Here is a 17478-nt window from a genome sequence, read left to right as displayed (position 1 = left end):
GATGTGAACACATCTCCATGCACTCAAGTAATCTCTATCATTGTTACTCATCATCATGTGTCTAACCATAACTATGCTTTTAGTTACATGGCAGCAGAAGTATGCACGTTGTTTTCCAAGTATGAAAAAGCCTTTTCCTTGTGGCTGGAGCCTCACATGCTAATTTGCCAGCCTCTAGACTTTGATCCTAGTCTAGCACAACTGCTGTAAGATCAAGGGCTGTGTTCCAGGTACCACAACAAGCGATGAAGATGATGGAGAGCAGGGGTCACAGCAGCTGAGTTGTACATGATGACTACAGTTCTTGCAGAAAGGGAAAATTCAGAATTTTCACAGGACCCAAACATTTAATCCAACAGGAGGATTACCTGTGTGTTGGCCTGCCCTCCCCTGGTACCAGTTTTGTTGTCCTCTTAAAAGAGCTGTCATTGAAATATAACATCTTCCTCTTAAATACCGGCGGAAGTTCCCCTGCCAGCATTTCCAGCTGGCCACAGCTAGGCTACTCTGCAGCTGGCACCTCAAATGTGACTTTTTGGGAACTTAGGTTAGCCAATTCCTATGATATCATAGCATATATATATTTCCTAAACCAAGAACTGGGTTCTGTAAGCAATAAGTGTCTCTTGAAAGCCACACTGTAAGCCTCAATATAAAAAAAAAAAAGAAATCTTGCACCACAAAAAATGTTAATAGCAAATGTAAGATTCATCCTTTGCACTCTGGATTCAGAGCCTGTCAAGATTTCAGACTTTGTTTATAGAAACACTGATGTCTTATTTGCTGGGATGTTTTTTTAGACGAAGACTAGTTTTCATTTTGTATTTGTCTCTGGTAAATGAAATGAAGGAAAACCATGGGTTTCCCAAGGCTGACTATGAGGGCTAGAAGTACTTTGGGAATGGTGCTTTCAGCAGGCAAAAGATATTACTAATTATAATACCAAACCATTAAATAAGGGTGATGGGGTGTAATCTGTTCCACACTGCACGATTATATGTTTGCAGAATAATACCATTGAATTTCTAAAATCAGACTTCAAGCTAGATTTTTCTCTTGCTTAAAAAAGTATCAGCTTCTTTTCATGGTGTAATGACTGTGATGTTGATTGTTACCTTCAGTGCTGGGTACTGAGGAGGGGATGAATGGAGTAATAAAAAGGTATAAACGGCTTCATGAATTAGTGTTGAAAACTGTTAAGGATAGAAATAAAGATGGATCAATTAAACAGATTTTTTCCAGGAGTTTTATCCTTTGAGATAATCAGAGGAAACTTAATATTGCAATAAAGTCTGGTATCCCTTGCACTTCCTTATTTTTAAGGAAGTAATAAGGAGAGTTTAAAGCCTTTTAAAATTAGTTTATTAATAAACTCATTTTAATGGTTCGTAATGGTTTGTATCATGCTTTCTTTGTCTCAGATGGAACAAAGCAAATGACACTTGGTGACAGTTTTTCTAGCTGATCATAACCTAAAGGCATCCAGATTTCACACATTGATTAGTTATTCCACAAGATACTTTCAGTAGCACCATTCATTATTCACTATTACCTTTATATCATGGTAATTACAGTGTCAGCTGAGTAGTCTAATTGTCTATTACACTCAAAATCTTGAAAAAATCATGCTCTAATGTATTGTAAGAATACCATGTGCTAAGTCAGCCCTATAGTTTGCAGACATTTCTAACATATCCATGTACTACAAAACTATTGCTCTCATTTCTTTAACGTTAGAGATGAAATAGAACTTTAAGTGTATAGTGATCTAATATTTATCTGGTCTGAGATTTTACATCCATGCATCTCGCCAAGTAATTTACAAGACTTTTTTCTAGGTCTCCAGAAAACATTATTAATTTCTGCTTGTTTACATAAGAAGCAATTATTGCCATAGCCTCCCCTGGTGAACAGTAATACCTTGCTTCAAGAAAAAATAATGCTGTTGCTGTGTTAACGTCCCATGCTGGAAGAAAATGGAGCTGACTCAGTGCATGCAGTTGAGCTCTCAGAACTGTCTTCCAGGAGCAAAACAGGTTATGTGAGAACATGACCTTGGTGAGCTGTGCTAATGACTGTGATTTAAAATTCCAGGCTTTTGTCTCAAGTAGAGAATTAGATGAGACAAAATGCATTTAAAACAACACAAATAGCACTAAACAAAATGTAGATACAATTAAAAAATATTACAGTTAGTAACTAGGTGATCTCTAGCTAAAGTATGTTCAGTTTTTCCCAAGCTGGCATGTGTGGAAACTTGTACTAACCCCACAAAAGTTGTGAATACCTGTAGTGTGGTGGTGTTAGCTGACACCTGGCTGCACAGGAATGCAATGGTCCCAGTACTGAGCACATTGGCCCTGTAACTTAACTGGCTGGCAAAGACCAGCCCTAAATGTATTTTGTGAGTGATGTGTAGTTTGAGAGGATAAATTCATGTTCATCACCTTCTTGCCAAAGGTAATGACTGCTTGGACTGGGGTTAGAACTTCTTGGCATGGGTCGTCTCAGGAAGGTCCAGCATACAGTATTCAGGAGGAAATGCTGCTTGTGTTCAAGCTGGACCACCCTTACAGGATTTAAGACTTCTTTGAATTATGGTGTTCTCCTGTGAATGTAATAGCATTTTAGTCTCCTATGGGAAAGATTTAGGGGAGCTATCCCTTAAAAATATTCCCAGCACATGTAAAGCATTGGTTGTTTCAAATTTTTACATACATTTGCATATATTCTACTTTCATTTCTTAGAAACGCTCATGTCTTTGAAATATCAGAGGAGTGAAGAGGTACAGAATGCAGTGTCTGGAAGAACACACATATGTTCCATTAGCTGATAATTAACATTTTGCAGTGATGCAGATCATGAGATGTAGCCATTCTCTTGGTGTGTTGTTAAGCAAGTGTGGTTTTAATCTTCCTCACGCATGAACTGTCTTCCTTAATCTTAATCCTTCTAATCCTTAGACCTTTCCTGTGTCAGGTGAGGGTGAATGCTCTAAGTGCTCCCAGCTACCACTGGCCTAGTTTCCCTAAACCCAGACCACCCTATATCTGAACTCAGTGTTGTATCACTTTAATCATCAAAGAGATCACATTGTCTTCAGTTATTTATGCCTTCGTAGATTTACTTCAGAATAATGCCAAGACGTAGGAGGATTATAAAATCATACTTTCATTATTCCACCTTCAGCTCTGAATTCCTGAATGAGACTGTACTCTTTAATACTCCTGCCTTTATGCTATGCATATTTTCTTTTTATTTTCTGATTGTACTTGTCACTGCAAGTTCTCAGTTCTCTGTGCCTTCTAATATGTTTTCTAGTACGTTTTCATGGTATAGAATGGAATATTAGTGTATGTAAGCATATTAGTATTTAATTTAGAATTTATTTTTCTTTGGGTTTCTTTTTTTTTTTTAAATCAGTGATCTCTTTCTCTAGTATTTCAGTGGAATAGCCTTAAAATGTATTGAATTTTGCAATTACTATTATTGAATTATCGAATTTGGCAATTTCTTTATTTAACACACAATTCTTAAGCATATAAGCCCTAGCTGCTAGAGAAGTTCTGTTTCATTGTCTGCTGTTTCTGATACCAGATTTTCAATTCCTAAGTAATTGCTATGAAGCAAAGGAGTGTGTCCATCAGTCAAAACTTAAATAAACAAGTCATGAAGCATTGCCTTGTAGGTACTAACCAGCAGACAGCCTGGCAGTGACCAGCTCAGCCTGCAAAATCAGACACCTCTGCTACATCCCTTATTTTTTGAAGAATTCCCTAGTTCAGCTTAATGCAATTGATGGAATGGCTTCCTTTCCATATCTCTGCCAGGGGGAAGATGCTGTTCCCTCCTCTAGAAAACACACTGAAAGCCATTCTTTTGAAGTTCACGGAATTCGTCTTGGGTAAGTCGGGCACCCACTTGAGTTATGCATTTCTCAAGCTGTCAAATATGTGGTTGTTTACCTCAGTTTTCTCAAATAACCCCAAATATCCAACTCACACAAGAGCCCAAATTTAAACTTCTGTTTTGGAAACCCTTGGCCACATTTGTTTCCTGGTTGAAGTCTTAAGACAGTAAAATGGTTTTGTTTTATGAAAACATTGCACAGTAGTTGACTAAACAAAGCCCATTAAATAAAAGCAAACTACTGGAAGCCTTTGCAGCCTTCCCCTGCTACAGCAGGAAAACACTCGGATTGTTTTGGCCACTTGGTGTCACATTTCAGGATTTATAACTGCCAGCTTTATCTGTAATAGTACTTGTTTACCATGGTTATTCAGAATTGCCGAAGAAAGCAGGTCTGTTCTGGGAAGTGTCTTTTTCCTTCCTTCTCAAATATCAGGTGCACACAAGGTAATCCAGACAAACCTGGTGAGTCTTAACTATGGTGGTCTAAAAAGCAAAAGGGCTCTGTGCCTGGTGCTGCTTGGATGAAGAAGCAAATCTTAAATCTGTGCTGTGCCAAGGCTGGAAGGGGTGCTGGACTGGGCTGCAGCAAGCCCGATGCATCCATGCCCATGGAATAACATCTGAGCACAGGGCAAGTTGTGGGGGAGCCCAGTCCGGGCAGCCACTGGGGCACAAGCAGTGTGGAAGGCTCAGACATGGATTTGGATCTGGGCTTGGATGTTTTTATGGTCTACTTGGTGATTAAATTGTATTTTAAGATTCTCAGGACGCCACTGTCTTTGGAGCCCACAGGGATTACCTTTCTTCTGCAGGCTTGAGTCACCATTCATTGTTTGATGATTTGATTCCTCTTGGCTGCCTTTGACACTGTCAGCTCCACTGTAATTTTTCACTGGCCTAGAAAATGACAGGCGGCTTTTTGAGCCAGAAAGTTCAAGAGCAGAAATAAATTCTATTTTTAATCCTTCTTCTCATTTTCCGTGGGTGACACAATTTCTCACAGCACGGCAGTTCCAAGGTGTGGTGGTGTCACAGAGCTTGCCTTGCAGCCTGTTTTACAGATCCTGACCTGTTTACATGCTTTCCCCTACTTGGAAATTTCAGGTTTGGGGGTTATTGTACTACTAATACCTGAATGGCACTTTGATTTATCACAGTGGGTTGGCAACAGATCTGTGGGATGAGAAAATACAAGCTAGGAATTTAAAGAAGTACTCAAGCATTAACAAAGCTGAACTGTGTCAAGTGGTGATAAATTTTCCACTATACCCTTGATCACCTTGTTATTAATGTCATCAATCTCTCTCTGTAAGAAGTGGCTCTGGGCATGCCCATATGACCAGATGTTCTGCTAAAGAATTAATCATTGGGTCATGTTGCCAGAGTTTACTGCTTTCCAATTTAATCTCAGCAACTTACTCATTCATTTCTTTATTTGGAAACAAAAAGCTTCACGGATAAAAATGAGTCAAATATACTGATATGTACACGTGTACATTAGCTTGTGCTAGAAATGTTTTTCCATCTTTTAAAACAACACCCCAAAATTAACAGTTGTGAGAATGATCACTTCAGGAACACAAGCTGTTTCTGCTGCCAGAACTCACATCCCAGCTGGCTCTCCCTGCCCCTTCAGTAGTAACTCAGCCCTCTCTGCCTTTTAAGAGGGCATTTAAAAATGCCACACTACCAGGATATCTCTAGAAATAAAACATTACAATGTCAGTTTGATTGTTTAATTAAAAATTACCAGGGATACCTGTCCCTTTGTTGAACTGGTATTGTTTGTAGCTAAAGCAAAATAAATTCTAAGCAAACAGTTTAAAAATATTATCTTTTCTTCAGCTACAATTAATTTAATTTAGACTAGCACTGTATTAACTTGTAGCATTCAATTATTTAATGAGTCATGGAGAAAGTTTGCTAATTATAGAGCCATTCATTTTTCACAGGTTTGAAGGCATACACTGACATATATTCCATCAAGACCATGAGCTTTGTTCCACCCAAACCCTTCTTTGATGGTCTCCGTTATTTCACATAAGAAGTCAATTTGATTGTAATTTAACCATATGTACTGTCCTATACTACTTAATTTTGTTCGTGTCCCTCCAGGGATTTTTAGCTGAAGGCTCTTGCATCTGTTATATCTGTGACACCGTTGGGTCTTTCCCCTCTAGCTTCTTCCCAAGAATCAGTGGGCAGCAGCCTGCTCATCAAGGATTAATGCCAGCCTTCCACACGTTTACCCATTCAGACTCTCCTCTTTCAGTGTGGTTCATGGTTTTGTTTTTATTAATTCCCCCTAGATATTAGTTAGAATTGGCCAAATATAAGATGGGCTTTGTGTTCTCTTTCCTAATGAGTCAGTTGACTGTACTTCCAAATCAGTATTTTCATAGGATCACTTGCAATTTTCCCTGCTATTTACTGCTTGCTACTCATTCTCCACTGTTGAACAAAACATATGGCAGTGGTTTTTTTTTCCCCTTGACTGCATGCCTGAAACTTTTTAAAAGGGAAAACGAGAATAGTTAATGAGCTTCTCCTTCTGGGAATCAAAAACCCTAACCAAACAAGCATTTGTGAATACATGAATGTGGTTAGTAGGAGCCACGAATATTTTCACTGATACTCCTTCCCTGCCTGAATGCTCTAGAATGATACAACTACTTATTTCTTGCCTTTATTTCTGTTAGTTGCCTTTCTAATGAAAATATAAATCAGATACTGTTTTAATTTCCCATCCCTATGCATGGCTTGTGTAGGCAAAGTCACTGTCTCCCACAGTCACTAGAGCATGTGTCTTGTGCAGTTTAAATTTCCAATTATAAACATACATTATCCATAATTTTATTGGTGACTGTTATCTGTACTATCTATCCCCAAATTCTTTGGTTTTCCTATGGGATACTCAGCATAGACTTGTACAAGAAAATTGTTAGTGTAAGTGACACATTACACCAGTATCTTCCAAAGCCCTGCTCTGTAAAATCTACATTTAAGCAAAAGGTGTGGTAAAATCCCTGATATTGTGAAAAGCTTTGCCTATGCTGTATGTAAACATCAGGAATCTATGAAGAACCTCAAGAAAATAGTGAATACATGTAGGAATCCATTTAAATCAATATTTAACAACAAAGTCGTTGTTTCTGTATATGTGTGTACGTTTTTAAGCCTTAGGGGTCTGTAAAATTGAAGTTGCTTTATCAGTGTAGGCTGCAGTTATGTTTCACTTCTGATGCTGAGCTGAATTAGGAACCACAGGGATTGCCAGGGACCAGGCTATCCAGTCAGGAGTACTGTCTCCAGCATCCACCAGCACCAAATGACACAGGGAGAAGCTTAAGAAATGTCATTGTAGACTAGTGGATTGAACACAGTTTTGTCTTTTTAATAGTAACTCCTTAGAAATTAGTTTAAATGCTAACAAAAGAAAGTTTGAAAACCTGTTAGAATTTAATAGTTAGTTCTAAGTATTTTTGTTGTTATTTGAATGTCTTGCTCATACCTAAATTATCTTTAGATATGGAATGCACTGGACAGCTTTTTGGGACAAAAGAGATGCTCTGTGATGATTATGTGTGGTCCTGCATGCAGGAAGACCCTGGCAGGCTTGGATGGTTGGTACTGGGAGGGCAATTAAAGTACTTCAGGTCCTTTGGTGTCTGTAACAGTTTGCCCACTCCCCAGTTACAGGCCTGGAGTACTAGTTTGGCTGATGTAGCTGTTATCTCCTGCAGACAAGCAGTAAGAACTGGGGGGTATCAACACCAAAGGCCTCACAATTTTTCAAAAAACATCCCTCTGGGGTGGTATGTCACCAACAACTCCTTATTTACCCTGAAGACTGCTAGGGATACAGCCAATACGTGGGTCTATTTGGAGTAAATACAGCTACTTACACAGCATTTGGATTTCAAATCACTCCAAAGTTCAGGCAAACTTAAACCATGCACACAGATGCACCCTCTAATACAGATAAGACTGAAATACAAAGTTTACAACAAATCTGTATTTGAAGTTAAAGTTTCTTTGGAATCTCCTTCTCATAAAAATTGACAGTATTCAGATCTAGCAGTTTAATAAGGATCACATTTAATTTCAAGTTGTGGGGTCCATTTATTTCTCACAGTGAGGCTTTTGCTGAGGTGTTTTCCAGTCAGTCACTGGTGATTACCCAGAAGCAAACAAGAACAGAGGGTTCAATGTGAGATCTGACACTGAGCAGATGAGCTCTGTGCTGTCCAATGCTTTATCTCCAATCTTCCTTTACATCAAATTGCTTTTCTAGTTTTATTCTGAACCTTCCTTGCTTTGAATGATATGTGAAAGATGGTGTGATTCTGTAATTCTGTGATTCTGTGACACAAATCTGGGACTCTTTTCCTTGTGCTAATATTCACATTGTATTTATTAACTTTATCCTGTCTCTACCAATATAAGTAAATATTTTGGCAGAAAGCCCCATGAATTCCCTCCTGTTGCACAAATGGCCACATTTTCTATCTTTGAGAAATGAGTTTCTTCTTCCAAGTTTGCTTATCCTTTTCCACTTTTTCCAGTGAGTGTGAAACTGAAATATAACACTTCCATGCTCCTACCCATAATCCAGGTAGCATCACTACCTTCAATAGCTCATGACTTTTATAGCTCAGACAACTCCTGTGGATACTGTTTTCCTGCTTTTCAAAGCAGTCAGTGGCCATCTCTTCCGTTCCAGTTCTAAACACTTGGAAGCGCTTTTTCCAGTCATTGAGGTGACTGACTTAGTTGGTCTTTGGATTAGAAGTATATACCCTGTTAATCTGCTCTTAGCAAGAGTGAGTATATTCCCTGCCACTCAAGTGCCCTGCAGATGACTGTAGATGCAAACAGTGCTTCTTCTTCTGAAACGTGGTGTCAGCGAGGGGCAAGGAGGTGGGACATGCCATGGGCAGTGTCACCTGCACAAAGTAACTCACTGCCCGATGACCTGTAGGTACAGCTGTGTTCAGGCTCCTGTCCCCAGCACTGCAATCCTCCTCTCCTCAGACCTCGGGGCTGCTCAGCTCCCAGGGCTGTGACAGGGACACTTGACCTGCACAGACTGTTCAAAACAAACCTACCCCTTGTGTCAATGCTGGCTGCCACCACTGCAAAGGCAACCCCAGCACCTGCCGTAACTAAATCTTTCCTCGGGGCTTTGGAACCTTCCTCCCATTCGTTGTTTTTATTTTGCTTATCTTTGGCAGGTGCTCATTTCTTTTATCTTTCAGCATTGTATTACGGGCGATTAAATGGAAACCTCTAATTCTGCAGGAACATTTGCAGGGCCCGGGTAAATCAATACTGACAGAAGAGGTTCCTCAGTAATTGTTAAATAGGGACCCAGCCTCGAGCAGCACTGACCAAAACTCGCTGCAGGTGACGGCAGCTCTGATGTGAAAGGAGCGATCTTTGCTCAGTCCCGCCAGCAGAGATCCAGGTCAAGAACCTCTGCAGCAGCTGCCACGGGTAACACCGTCCCTTAAAAGCTCAGCTTCAGGGAAGCCCAAACGGCAGCCTCGAGCCCTGGCGCTCCTGCAGCACCTCAGGACCCGAGCCGGGCAGCTGCCGAGGCCCGTCCAGCGCTCTGCCGCGGTGACTCTGACCGGGGCACGTGTCAGAGAGCACCCATTAACGCGCGCCGGCGGCACACAGAGCATCACCTGCCTGCGCGCAGTACCGGCGCCACCGTAGCGCCCGTCGGACAGCGGCGTTAGCGGCGGGCCCGGGGCCATTACCAGGGGCGGTGCCGGAGGTGAGCAGCCCCGGCGGGCCCGGGGGGGTCCCGCTCGTTCCGAACCGCGACCGCCCCTCAGCGCCCTCGGCCGCCCCGCGGCCGCGCATGCGCAGCTCGGCGAGGCCGCGGCGCTGACGCGGCGCGGGCGGGGGGGCGGCCCCGGCTCCGGCCCCGCCCCCTCGTGCCGGTTCGCTCCGCCCCCTCCGCGGGTGACCTGTAGTAACCCCGCGCGGCGGGAGCCCGGCCCCGCGCGCCACTCGGCGCGGGCCAACCAGGAGGCGCCGTGGCGCATACGGGATGAGCGCGCGCGGCGCTGGCGGCGGGGGGCGGCCCGGCCGCGGCTGAGCCGGAGCGCGGGGCGCGCACTCGGGCGGAGCGGGCGGTGCCGCCGCGGAGCGTCCGCGGGGCCGGGGCCGGTGAGTGCGGGGCTGCGGGGGGAGCGCGGGGCCCTGCGCCCGCCGGGAGCGCGCCCGGCCGCGCCGCGCTGCGCTGCGGAGCCCCGCCGGGCCTCTCGCCGCCTCCGCGGGGGCGAGTGCGGCGGCCGCGCGGGCCGCGGCGGGGCTGGGGCGGCCCGGCGGGGGCGGCGGGCTGGGCTGCGCACCGACCGTGCCGCCGCGCCTCCCGGCCGCGGGTAATTAGCGAGATAACAGGCGATAGCGAGGGGGGGTTTTCCGTAGGCTTTTCTTTGTGTTTCGGGTCCGGCGGGTGCGGGGAGCCCGGCGGGGCCGGGGGCACCGCCCGGCAGGTGCCCGGCGCGGGGGTGACACGGTTGTCCCCACGCTGTCCCCGGCCCGGGGGTCCCGGCCCGGCCGCTGCTCGGGATGTGCGAGCGCGTGTGGTGTGAGAGCTGCAGGGCCGGGGGAGGCACGGGCCGGGACTTCCAGCCCCGTTCCAGTGTTGCCATTCAGGTTTCCAGGGTTTCGGTGCTGGATTTAGTGCTTGGGTAGATTCCCTCCCTGGGCTCCCCCGGGAAGGGTAGCACAGGAACACCCTTCGCTCGAGGGGAGGAAAGAAAGGCTTAAAAGACTATTTCAGATAATGAAACTTCATTAAGAGGGTGAAGTTCAGTGTTTGGGACCCGTATAGAATCTCTGAGAAATAAGCAAACAGTAGCTTTCAGAGAAAGTAAGACAACGACAGAATAAAAATAGTTGTAAGGTAGCTTATAAGCACTGCTGCATTTATTTTTTAGCTTGCTGAAGAAATAAGCTTCCCAAACCGTTTAATTATTATGTACAGCAACTGATACGTAATTTTTTAAGATCAGAAATACTGCACTTTGTTTAGAAGTACCTGATTCTAGAACGTGACTTTTTTTGGCCTGTGAAATGGATTTGATAACACCAGATGTGAAATTCTTGTATTTAAATAGCCTCACTTTTTATCCTGAAGTGCAGTTCTCAGTACAGAATTTATGAAGTGAGCAATACCAATATTTATGAGCAACACAAATGATAAATGGTTTTGGGTACTTTTAAAAGTCTGATACCGGTAAAGGCAGTCATTTTTACTTAATACATTTGGAATATTATAGAAGTGTTAAGGAATATTTTAGTTGACGTGAAAGGGGTTTTTTTTGTTGTTGTTATTGTTTAAGCATCATGTAAAGAAAAAGCATAAAATGAAACCAAAAAGCCTTAATGACTTTTTTTGTCTGGTTACATTCTGCTGTAGATCTGGTCTTTTTCCAGAGTGGATTGGTATCTCATTGTGCAGAAATTCATTGTGGCATATGCCTTTTTTGTTTCCTGGGGCTAAAAAGTAAAGGTCTGAAATAATAGATGCTTTATCAGCTCTTAACTATTCCCTAAGAGGAAGGTAATCATCTCGGTGCACTCTTAAGACTTTATGCTCATAACCATCTGCACCACTGCTCATAACCATCTGCACTTTGCAGTATTTGACTGTCCTGTGTGCTTTGAAAAGTGAAGGAAAGATATTATGAAGTCTGGTAATTCCCCCTTGTCCCGTGGATTTATGCTTCAGGAGTGGTTGAAACTAAACACTGTAACTTACAGACCTGATTTTCTTTGTAGTTGTTCAGCACGTTTGTTGTTGTTAGTCCCTAGAAACCAAAGGTAGGTTCACATTTAATGTTTCCATGTTCAGTGTTGATGGCTGGTTGACAGGCTTGAGTCAGTCTGATGGAGCTGCTGATGTGTGTGGTGGAAACTTCTGAAACACATAATACAGTCAGCCTGTGGTATGCATCTGGTACCTTTTGGCTGATCAGGAAAGCAAGCTTCTTGCTAATGGATACAGAATGCCTTGGAGAGGAGCAAAATTACTGACTTAATTCTAAAATAGCCTGTTTGATCTGCAATAAACTGGCGCTTGGTTCTGAAAGTTGTGCTGTCTCCAAGTGTCCTGTTCCACTCAAAGTGAGGAGTGATACAATAAATCTCAGCCTCAGTTTTATTCTGTATGTGTCACAGTACTGGGATGTTTTGAGAGAGCTCTGGGTTACAGCTGTGTACAGGGGGCAGACTCTCCATACCTGTGCATCTGGAGTTCTCTGGAGCTTTGAGAAAAGCACTGTTACTGTCCTAAAAAGAGGTGTCAGGACTGTGGTGCGTTGAATCTGGGTCCTCTTTTCAGAAGTGTTTATGAGTGGTTCCCACCTTCCCTGCTGCATCTCTCTTGCTTGGAGAATCCTGGTTATGTAAGAACAGTGAGTAGAGCATGCTGGTATGTGTAACTTCTCAATTTATGACACTGTTATAAAACCATAATGCCTAAAAGAAATAATTTCTCAAATCAAAAGTTCTGGTTCAGCCAGAAAATTAGGAAAATCAAAATGGTATTTATTGGAAAACTAATAATCTTTGAAGAACTAGAAGAAATGTCTTCATGCTTGACCTAAAGCGTGGTGTGCTTTTGCTGAACTGGTGAGCATTTAAGCCATTGATTTCCCCAGCCCACATTCAGTGCTGATTGTAGGGCTTTTATTCTTCCTTTCTGTAGACCAGTGAATGGTTTGAGCCACAGTCATACTAAAGACCCATTTTTTTTCAATGAATTGTTGAGACATCCGGAACAAAGCATCATCCATGTCTCAGGACAAAATGCAGAAGAGCTGTGGATAAAGCATTCTTGTTCAAGGAGATCCAACTATGGAGTAAATTTCCAGAAAGTAGCAGGAAGAACTGAGTCCTGAATTGTTTAGTGATCTACATTTTCTTTTGAAATATATGTTTCAGTGGAAGAGTAACTAAACCTGTCTTGACAAATGAGCTGCTACTTGCTACCACAATGGCAAATCCAAAGGAATAATGCAATCTGATGCTGCAATGTTATCGGACCCTAAAGACTAGATTCAGGTGGCCTGGATTCCACTGAAGCACCTTTTCTCTTCATTGGAGAAATCTAGGTGGTTTTGAAAAGCAATTCAGAGAATTTACATATGACACGGAATCGGGAGCTGCCTGAAAGCCAGCTAATAAGAAATAGGAGACAGAAGGATTTATGTGGAATTTAGGCCATCTGAATATGGCCCTAAGATGCGACTTAGTACTACTAAGTAAGGTGTATTAACACTAAGAAGACTTGGCTTCAATTTCTATCCATTTCATCTGCTGCCGATTACTAAGCAAATTTACCATTTAAGCAGCTGTTTGAGGGTGGGGGCTTCCTGGCTTGTTCTCTGTCAGGAGTGACCTCCTGCACTGGCACAGCCTGCCTGGGGGTAGCTCTGCTGAGAGGGCTCTCGGGGTCGTGGTGGACAGCAAGCTGAGCATGGGGCAGCGTGTGCCCTGTATGAACAGGAGCACAGCCAGTAGGTGAAGGGAAGCAATTATCCCATTCCACTGGCACTCATTAGACTGCATCCAGAATACAGCATCCGGTTTTTCTCCCTGGGACGAGGGAAATGTTGATAAACTGGAGTGAGTTAACTGGACTGCTGCCAAGATTGTCTGGAGCTTTTGCTTTGTGAGGAGAAGTAGAAGTTGAGCTTGGAGAAGAGAAAGGCCTGGGGGGCCCTTCCAGAACCTGTGTGGAGGTTTTCAAGAGAATGAAGCCAAGTTCTTCGCAGTGGTGCATGGTGGGAGGACAAGAGACAGTGGGTGTGAGGGGTCTGTCTCTACAAGGCATTTTTCACCCTGAGGTTTGTCAGGTGGTGAGACTTGCTATCCAGAGAGCTTGTGCAGATTCCTTCTATGGAGGTTTTCAAAATTCAACTCGATAAAGCCATGAGAAAGCAGGTGTGATCTCACTTTGAGCTTGAAGTTGAACCAGAGTCCTCCTACTGTCCTTTCCTACTTGAATTGTCCCGTGGCTCTGTTAAGTTTGTGCCAACAGAGCAGTCGCAGTGGAAGGTTCTGAGCCAGCTTATTTAGGACTGCATGTGGTCTGGCAGTGCAGGTTTACACATCAAACTTGGAGGAGTATAGGAAGCACTCAAGCCAATCTTAAGCAGTTCCCAAATGCCAGGGCTTTATTTGTTTAATTATGCAGTTAGAGTTGGAAGAACCTGCTCTTCATCCTGAGGGCCTGGTCTACATCAGTGTTTGCTGTGTAGTAAGGCCTGAAGGGCTGTCAAAGTATTCAGTACTCAGCTTTGAGATACAGTTGGGATCTAATGATTCTGAGTCTGTTGAAGGAAATCCCCTGGACAAGGCCATATCCTAACCACACCTTCTGAATGGCTATTCCAAAATACCACTCTGTGGGGGGGGAAATAGTGCAACTCTCTGAAGGAAGCTCAAATCTTACTGTGTATTACCTTTTAAATGAATTAGAGAAAAGTTGTTCAAAATTCAAACTGTTTTTAAAATCAGCTTGATTCAAAACTTGCAAGAGTCTTTTACTGATCCTTGGGAAGGAATTATTCACCTGTCCTCTCGTTCCTTAAGTGAGCCTGCAGCTCACGGGAAGTCAAGGTGCTGACTTAGTGTCTGTAATCCCGGGGGAGGAGGTGGCAATTTGTCACCACGTGAGCATTGGGAAGTTGTCTTTCCTTCAGTGTTCCTGAGTCTTGTTAATTATGAAAATGTGCTAGTTAATTACAGTATCTGAAGTGGGACAAGCTGGCTTCTCAGTTCTGTGAGTTTCTTGAAAAGCAGGGAAGATAAGATTATTGAAATTATTGACTTAGATTTTCATTAATAGTGAAAACAACAATAACAAACTGCAAGCCTTCTCCCTATACTATAAATTTGGAAATCTGGTGGTTTGTTTTTTAGGAACTACGTAAATATCCTTACCCTGAATGCTTCTATATACTAGATGAAACCAGTATGAGACCTAGAAAGGGAAAGTAGATAATAAATATTAGAAGTGACTTGCTGAAGATGAAGCAGCAGAATAGCAGTAGTCCTGCACTACCAGCTCCAGTTTCCCACCTATTTGCTGTTTTACATTGCTGTCTGTGTGGAACATTCTCTCCTCCTGTGATAAACTCCTAAGGATACTTTGAACTGAAAGCTATGTAAAAATACCTTATCTACACCTTTAGAGAAAAGACTTCTGCCTTTCCCTTACTGCTCTCCAGGACAGGGAATGGAATGTGCCTCGTTTTGTTCAGGTTGGCTGCTGAGACATGCAAGAAACCTGGACCATCCTCAGGAAGGTTTTTCCTGGGTACTTTGCTTCTTGAGCAATTAGTGCAGTGTCCTACATCAGTGTGCATGATGACACAACGTTTATTGGATCAGACATACAGAATGATTTCTACCAACCAAAGTTTTAAGACTGTATGAGAAGGTGATTTGTGAAACAGTGTCGTCCACAGTTGTTTCATCACACCATTATTAAAGTCTATGTTTATGGGCTTATTCTGTGAGAACCTGTGAAAAATGTGGAACATCTAAGGTTAGCTTGTAGAATTTAGATGTGTTTGGTAAAGAGGTGTCTGTAGCAGTTTTAACTGTGTGGGTATGGAGAAGGACAGAAGGGAACAGGAGAAGCAGGAGGTGATGGCTTTGCAGGAGGATTTAAGTGGTTACGTGGAGAGATGCATCTGCTTTTTATGTCTGCAGATTTTGTAAGGATTTGTATGTTTGTGAGTGCTGAAGAGGAGAGAGGTGAGGAAGCAGGCATGGGGGGAGACAGTGGTCTCAGTAATGCTGGGGCAGGGAGTCTGTGTGGCAAACTGGGTTTGGTCTGTTCCACAGCAGAAAGTCCACAAATGGCTCATCAGGCTGTGCTGACAGAACTTTCCAGGCTTTTATTGCTGCACTTTGATTGTCTTGATGAAGTACTGCTGCCCTGTATTGTTCTAGGGAAACTGTAAATAGAGAAATGATTTTCCTGATGGACAGCTTTGAGATGCTTAGAAAATATTTTCCAGTTCAGCAGTGCTGAAAATGGTGTGGATTTTATTTTTTCCCCCTCCTTGAGGGGGAAGATGCTTATGGAGATTTTTATGTACTTCTTTTGCAAGCTGCACAAATAGCTTAACCTGGTAACGTCCATTACTTTAAAGAACAAGGTACAAGTCCACTTCCCAATAGGTGCAGCAGGGCTGTGAGCTGGTGTGTCAGCCACCAAGCCAGGGCTGTTAGTGGGTGTGAGGGTTTTTGATTAGGAATGCTCACTAAAATAGACATTAAAAAAAATCTGCCATTGACCAGAAAATTAAGTTTTAGTTAAGAAAAAAATAATCTTCTGCCCAAATCCTGTGTTATGCATTCACAAATGCAGTTGTGGCCAGGTCCAGGGTGTGAAAGAACTGAGAGATGTACTAACCTGACTTCTTTTTGTGCATTTGCCGATGTGTATACATCTAAGAGTTTGAGTACAGTGGTTGAAACTGCATGTATTTTAATTATATCATTAGCTTAATATTTCATGACTTTTTTGGAGATTTTTTTAAAGGCAAGATGTATTTCTCTTGGTGTTTAAAATGTTGGAGGCTCATGAAACAGATGAAATATTTATATTCTTTCAAAAATAGGTAATAGTCTATTCTAGACTTCCAACTTGTCAGCTTGTATTAATCTAATATGAACATCTGTATAAGACAGACAAAATAATTTTGCCCAAGAATATTCACAAAATTCCTACAAATGCTGTTGGTACTATGGCACTTCTCTTTTTTAAAAAGGTCAGTGTTCTTGAAACTTAGCAGTGAAGGCTCTACCCAGCCAGGTAACTCAGTTTTGGTCGTGTTTATATAACGAGTATAAGGGTGTGTTTGTTTTCCCTGAATAGAAAAACAGGCTTCCCTTCTACCAAAACCTCCGCCTACCTATGCCATGTTTGTCTGCTAATTCTGAACTACTGACTTGAATTGTCTCCTGTGCAGACTTAGTTTGTTCCTCGCCTTCTTCCCATCCAGTCCATATCTGTGGGTGCTGGATATTGTCCTCTGATTTCCAACACCTGTAAGTTTTAAGGGCATGTAAGGACTTGGAGCTGAGAACCACACTTCTGTAAGGCTTCTTCACACAGAATAAAATGGCCTCTAATTTAATGAGATCTTGTTTCATGTTCGCTTTGTGTTATGCAATTGTTGAGCATGTTCATAACTGATCCTGCCTTGCTTTACTTATGAAAGAGAGAATAATAAAAGGAGAGAAAAGGATATTTTTTCCAGTGTGATGGAGGAGAGAGGTTGTCCTGACACTGTTACTTCTAAGGCTAGAAAACAGAATGATGACTCAAATGAGCAGAGTAGACTTCTTTATGCCATGCTTAAGTAAATTCTAGTGCTGGATTTTGAACAAAGGAGTAATTTTTCCCCAAGCAGTATTGATATAAAACCTTGATCAAGTAGCTCTTTAGGAAAACACTGAATTTGAAATGTTTTCTTTTTCCTTGGCCATTTCTTTCTTTTCTAATATTGTATTCCCCACTGCCC

The 17478-nt window shown here is 42.7% G+C and overlaps 1 protein-coding gene across 3 annotated transcripts in view; it reads left to right on the top strand.

Moving 5' to 3' along the window:
• Positions 1–10005: 10005 nt before the first annotated feature.
• The window catches only part of ACSL3 (acyl-CoA synthetase long chain family member 3), a 52062-nt gene continuing 44589 nt past the window's right edge, over positions 10006–17478 (top strand). Inside the window, exon 1 of one of the 3 annotated variants that reach the window (XM_051781431.1) lies at positions 10006–10093. The gene's annotated coding sequence lies outside the window, so the exon portion shown is untranslated. Of the gene's footprint in view, positions 10094–10289; positions 10309–17478 lie in introns of those variants that run through there. The other 2 variants (XM_051781429.1, XM_051781430.1) reach the window with 2 other exon arrangements.

Source organism: Manacus candei, unplaced genomic scaffold (genome assembly GCF_025592945.1).
Source record: "Manacus candei isolate 608988 ecotype Guabito, Panama unplaced genomic scaffold, ASM2559294v1 h1tg000015l, whole genome shotgun sequence".
Classification (NCBI taxonomy): Eukaryota; Metazoa; Chordata; class Aves; order Passeriformes; family Pipridae; genus Manacus; species Manacus candei.
The sequence above is the reverse complement of the archived record's forward strand: the minus strand, read 5'-3'. Positions and strand labels throughout refer to the sequence as shown.